The 6,000-nt window shown below is 46.7% G+C and overlaps 1 protein-coding gene across 2 annotated transcripts in view; it reads left to right on the top strand.

The window, feature by feature from the left end:
- Nucleotides 1–316: 316 nt before the first annotated feature.
- The window catches only part of SMCO4 (single-pass membrane protein with coiled-coil domains 4), a 58,119-nt gene continuing 52,435 nt past the window's right edge, over nucleotides 317–6,000 (top strand). Inside the window, exons 1-2 of one of the 2 annotated variants that reach the window (XM_081326910.1) lie at nucleotides 356–419; nucleotides 2,423–2,486. The gene's annotated coding sequence lies outside the window, so the exon portion shown is untranslated. Of the gene's footprint in view, nucleotides 420–2,422; nucleotides 2,487–6,000 lie in introns of both variants that reach the window. The other variant, XM_081326909.1, reaches the window with a different exon arrangement.

Raw genomic sequence — 6,000 nt, 5'->3', positions numbered from 1 at the left:
TGTCCATCGGGCTTTTTTCTACAGCGCCTTTGAGCGAGAACCAAATCTTTCTCGGGAGAAAAAAACCCAAATCTTTCTCGGGAGAAAAAAACAACACGGGGGGGGGGTGGGCGCGGGAAAGGATGCCGTGCCGCGAGTTGGAACCACAGGAAAGCCAGCTCAACCAGCCAGCCAGCCGCTGCCAGGACCGGTCTCATCCAGCGCCGGCGCCCGTCCTCGCTGGGGCAGCCGGCTCAGGCGGCCCTCGCTCGGCAGAGGGCGTCCCGCCTGCGGCTAGAGCGGAGCCGGGAGGCGTCTCCCGCGTTTCGCAGCTGGGCTGGGGAGGAGCCGCGGTGGCAGCCGCTCGTTTCTGCCACGTCCCCCCCGGGCCAAGGCGAGCCTGGCTGGCAGCGGCTGGGAGCGCCAGCACGTGCGCGCCGGTGAGTTCCTGCGGGGCGGGCAAGTTGGGCAGCGCCGGACCGGTGGATCGCCTTGCGCTGCTTGTCGAGAGAGAGGGAGAGAGGGAGGCTGCGAAAGCCTGGCTGGAGTTGGGAAACCCCCGGCTGGGACTCTTCCCGGCCCGGAATGGCCGGGAGGCCGAGGAGAAGTTTGGGCCGGGCAAAGCGCGCCTAAAAGTGGGCGCTTTTACGCGCGGGAGTCTCCGAGCCGCGCTTCCCGACGTCGCGTTTCCTCGGAAACAGGCGGCCCTGGAGGAAAGGGCGAGCGGGGGCGGAGGGAGGCCCGGGGCGGACGGCGGACGAGGCCTCTGGGGCGCTGCAGGCGGGCGGCGAAGGAGCCCGAGCGGAACTTTCCGGCGAGGCGGGAACGGCTGCGCTTTGCAGGAGGCGCGCCTTCCCAACAAGGGCGGCCAGGCCGAATGCCGAGAAAGGGCAGAGAGGGTCCCGCGTCTCTCCTGGGAGAGGGTCGAGGGCGGGCCGGAGCGAGGCTCCGGCTTCTTCTCCGGCCCGCGGCAGCCTCGCCTCGGACGCCCCGTAGAGAAGCGGCTGGCAAGAGTTGGGCCGCCTGAAACTTTCCCGAGCTTGCAGCTGGCGGTGTCCGACTGCCGCCCGTTCCTCCTTTCCCTCTCCCGGGGCTTCTCCGCTACTCGTCTCCTCCTCCTCCAAGAGTTGGGTTCCCAACGCCCGGAATTTTCCCTCCCTCTCGAATTATGGGGGGATGGGTGGGTGGGAGGAGAAGATGCAGGTCAGGCTTTTCAGGGCGAGGGGTGGTTCCTCGATCCGTGTTCGGCGTTCCCACGACGCACGGAGTCATAAATGAAGGAGGCGCGCTTGCACGGGCCGAGGGCTCGGAACAGGTTGCGTGAAACGCGGCGGGAGTTGGTGGCTGCTGAGCAAGCGTGTAGTAGAAGACGGGGTCTTCTACTACACGCTAAAGATGTGTAGTACTACACACAAAGAAGACGGGGGGAGGGGGAAAATCAACTTATTTCCCAAAGCACCAGAGGGCAGATGAAAACTAATCAAGGAGAGAAGCAACCTGGAATTAAGGAGAAACTTCCTAACAAAACAATTAACCAGTGAAAGGGTTTGCCTTCAGAAGTTGCTTCATCACTGGAGGTTTTTAAGAGGAGACTGGACAGCCGCTTGTCTGAAATGGTATAGGTCAGGTCTCCTGCTTGAGCAGGGGGTTGGACTAGAAGACCTCCAAGGTCCCTTCCAGCTCTACTCTGAATTGAATAGTAAAAAAAAACAGCGATTGATGCTAGTTGTGGGCGCTTTCCCAGTATCCTCCACAGGTGATGGACTTCAGCCTCCTTCAGTCCCAGTTCACAAAGGCTGAATGGATTGGGGGACGGTGGAAGTCGGAACTCGGGAAGGCTAGTAAAAGTTGAAGTTTGCTGTGTTTCCCAAAGTAGCCATTCATTTAGAAGGGTTCCGGAGCGTGCGATCAAATTAAGAGGTTTGTGTGACCGTGGTGCGGGGATCTAAGATTGATTCCTAGAAATGGAGAATCAGGGTGCTGTGGGAAGCAAGCTTTTGTAAATCTTGAGAGGAACAACAGCTTTCTTGGAAAAGAAGCAGGATTCTAGCCTAAGGAATATGCGTAAGGGAAACGGCAGAGATTTAAATGCTGACGAAAGTTGAATTTATTGAAAATATTGGGATAACAAAAATGAATGTTTGCATTTTCATTTTCCTAGTAATGGCAATACAGATTGCGCTTTCATGGCCTGAAGGCAGAGACATTAATTGTTTCGGCTTTTATGTGGACAATAATAGAGTAACTGAGTTTTCATCCTGTCTTCTTTCTAAGCATTTGGAGGCAAGTCAGAAACTCCTCTTCTTATTTACTTCACATCAATCCTGCGAGGTAGGCTAGGCTCAGCATGACTATTCTAACCTCATTCATTTGGCAGATGTTCCTTAGCCACCATCCTGGCTAAGTGGGGATTTACCTTGTTTTTTTCTCCAATCTGATACAGGTAGTCCTTGACTTATGACTGGCCATTAAGTGACTGTTCAAAGTTACAATGGATCCTCCAGAAGGTACTTGCTACCTGGTTCTGAAGCTCTGATGGCTGTTTGTTCCCACCGCAAGGTCATGTGACTGCATTTTAGCTGCTCAGCAATTGTCCCGCACTCATAGACATTGTAGTATCCTACAGTGACATGATCACAATTGACAATTTTTTTTTCTCAGAAGCTGGTTTTTACTTCCGGGACATTGCAACTGTCATAAATATGAGTCAGTTGCAAAGCATCTGAACTCTGATCATATGACCAGGGGGATGCTGCAATGAACATAAGTGTGGCCATATGTCACTTTTTTCCAGTGCCGTTGTAACTTTGATTGGTCACTAAATGAATGGTTGTAAGTTGAGTACTACCTGTAGTTAGATTTACACAATATGCTAAATTCTCAGTTATTTAATGATAGTTTATTCATTAAACCTGCCTTACGGGTTCCTATACCATAGTAAGTCAAAATGAACACACTTTACGTCTAAGCACAGCGTACGAATAGCACTTAGACTTATATACCGCCTCACAGAGCTTTACAGCCCTTGCTAAGCGGTTTACAGAGTCAGCATATTATCCCCAACAATCTGGGTCCTCATTTTACGGACTTCGGAAGGATGGAAAGCTGAGTCAGCCTTGAACCGGTGAGGATCAAACTCCTGGTAGTAGGCAGAGTTAGCCTGCAATACCGCATTCTAACCACTGCACCATCCTATCTAAGCATTGGCCTCCTTCAAGATAACAAGATTGCTGTATCAACAATCCAGATTCTGAAATGATGGTCCTTATTTAAGAGTGTTGTGAGCAGAGGGGTTTTTTCATTGCCATCCTCTGCAAATAGAATTTTTGCTCCTTGCCCAGTTTTTATTGGCTGCTGAGCAACCTAAATAGTGATCTTGAATTTAATTAAATGCTGTTTCCACACTTCCGTTTTTAATTTTGATAATTTAGCTTGCATCCTGTTGAGCTTCACATTATCGAACCTCTAGTAAGTGCTATATTCACATTCCCGTGTTACAATATGTGTAAAAGTCCATATTTTATTTATGCACATATAAAAATGTAGGCAGGGATTCTTACAAAATATTTGTATGTTTGAAGTTGACATGACTAGAATATATGTACCCGCAGCAATTGTATGCTTGCATTCTGTAGTTGGACAAGCAGCCTCATGTCATATAAAGCTAGATTCACAGCTTGAATTATTTGTTTAATCATTGCTTTTTCAATAAACCTCTATGGATTATCTTTGTCTCTTTTTGGGAGGAATGTGATCACGTTTCCAAACAAATCTGTGGGTTTTAATTGCCTGACCATTTTGTTGCCCAAGAGTGCTTCTAGGACTTATGCAAGGCCAAGACTTATTTCTTTGTTACATTTATTTTTCTCTATTAATTCCTGCTCTTTCTCCAAGACAGTTTATTCCAGTTGGAAAACTAATACAGGTAGTCCTAGACTTACAACAGTTCATTTAGTGACCATTCAAAGTTACAACGGCACTGAAAAAAGTGACTTATGAGCGTTTTTTCACACTTAAGACCATTGCAGTATCCCTATAGACACTTGATCAAAATTTGGATGTTTGGCCCACTGGTTCATATTTATGTCGATTGCAGTGTCCTGGCATTGTGTGGTTTCCTTTCGTGACCTTCTTACAAGCAAAGTCAATAGGGAAGCCAGATTTTCTTAACAACCGTGTTACTAACAGCTGCAGTGATTCACTTAATAACCGTGGCATGAAAGGTGGTAAAATGGGGCATAATTGACTTAACAAATGTTTCACTTAGCAACAAAAGTTTTGGGCTCAATTGTGGTCGTAAGTTGAGGACTACCTGTATTTCCCCCCTCCCCCCCAATTCTTCTATTTTCCCCCCCTTACAACAGGGGTCTTCAAACTTGGCCCTTTTATGACTTGCAGACTTCAACTCCCAGAATTCCTCTGCCAGGCATGCTGGCTGAGGAATTCTGGTCATTGAAGTCCACAAGACATAAAAGGGCCAAGTTTAAAGACTCCTGCCTTACAACAACAGTAGATTGAGCTAAGAGGGAGTTACTGGGTGAAAATGAACTTTGGTGGTCACCTTGATCACATGTCTCCAGATTCCAGTCTAACATCTTAACCCTACTTCAAACTGAATCAGTGGTATAGTGCTAAAACTAGACTGAAGAAACCTTGATCTACATGAGACCTCTGATGTGAATTGACATTTTGATCTGGGCCTTGGGTGTTTTTTCTAAGAATCAAAGGGTTAGGTTAAGACTGCATCCTTTTTGTCTTTAAGCACTTAATAGCCCCCAATGGGCCAGAAATGTTGGATCTGCCCAGTCCAGCAGCATCATAGGATCCTTAGTTACAACCACTGTTTTATTTGGGGATTTAAACCAGTTAACCTAAGGGCCAAATTATAAGGCCTGTCACTCCTTAAAAGTTTGTGTTTTGTGTTTACATCTTTCCTTTTATTATAGGTGATCCTTGATTTACAACCATTAATTTTAGCAAGTATTTGAAGTTACTTGAAGGAATTGAAAACGTGACTTTTGACAGGCCCTCAGACTTATGACCATTGCAGCATAGCCAGTCATGTAATTGAAATTCAGAAACTTGGCAATCAGCATGTATTTATGGCAGTGTGATCACCATTTGTGATCCTCCCAGCTGGCTTCTGACAAGCAAAGTCAAGAGAGGAAACTAGATCTGCCTAAGGACTGTATTCGCTCAACTATGGGAAAAAGCTCATAAAATTGGATGTAACTGACTTAACCACCACTTTGCTTAGCAATGGAAATTCTGGAAAAAGTGGTCCCTTTTCTCCTTTCTAACTCTCCTTAATTGCCTTCATTGGAGTATCTTCAATTTGTTCCATCCAGCTCAGATGAATGGGTGGCTGGCCATAGGTTTCTGATCTTCAGTTAGGATATAGTAGAAGCTGAAAAAGCTTTGAGCTACAGTGATTTCTGCTTTTTCATCCATGGTGACAAAGCTGTTAATTAGAATATGTCCTCCCCCCTCCCTTTTTAAACCCTCTTATAATACAGCTCCCCTTCATGGATTACTGCCTTGTCGTGGCGAAGGGGCTTGCGTAATTCAATGAAGCTATGAGCTATGCCGTGCAGGGCCACCCAAGACGGACAGGTCATAGCCGAGAGTTCTGACAAAACGTGATCCACTGGAGAAGGAAATGGCAACTGGAGAAGGAAATGGCATTGTTTTAAGTACTTAATACAGATTAAACCTGGAATGCATTCAAAGACAGAATATTGTTTTAAGCCTTGAGAAATAAAATCCTTAGAATTTGGGGGTTGCTTTAACTGGAAATACAGAAAAAAAAATCAGAGAAGTATGTTGAGGTAAAAATCGAAATGAAGGTCTAATATTTGGCCAGATAATCTGTTTTGAAAGAGAATGAAGCAGGCTGAGCTGCAAGACAGAATGTGGTGCGAACTTTGTATCCTAGCTTGACAGTTAACTTCAAAAACAATGTTTGTAAACCCTTTATGGCTATCATATTGATCTTTTTTCAGTATGAGAGAACAGGTCAAA

This window comes from Vipera berus, assembly GCF_964194415.1.
Source record: "Vipera berus genome assembly, chromosome: 4".
Classification (NCBI taxonomy): domain Eukaryota; kingdom Metazoa; phylum Chordata; class Lepidosauria; order Squamata; family Viperidae; genus Vipera; species Vipera berus.
The sequence above is the reverse complement of the archived record's forward strand: the minus strand, read 5'-3'. Positions and strand labels throughout refer to the sequence as shown.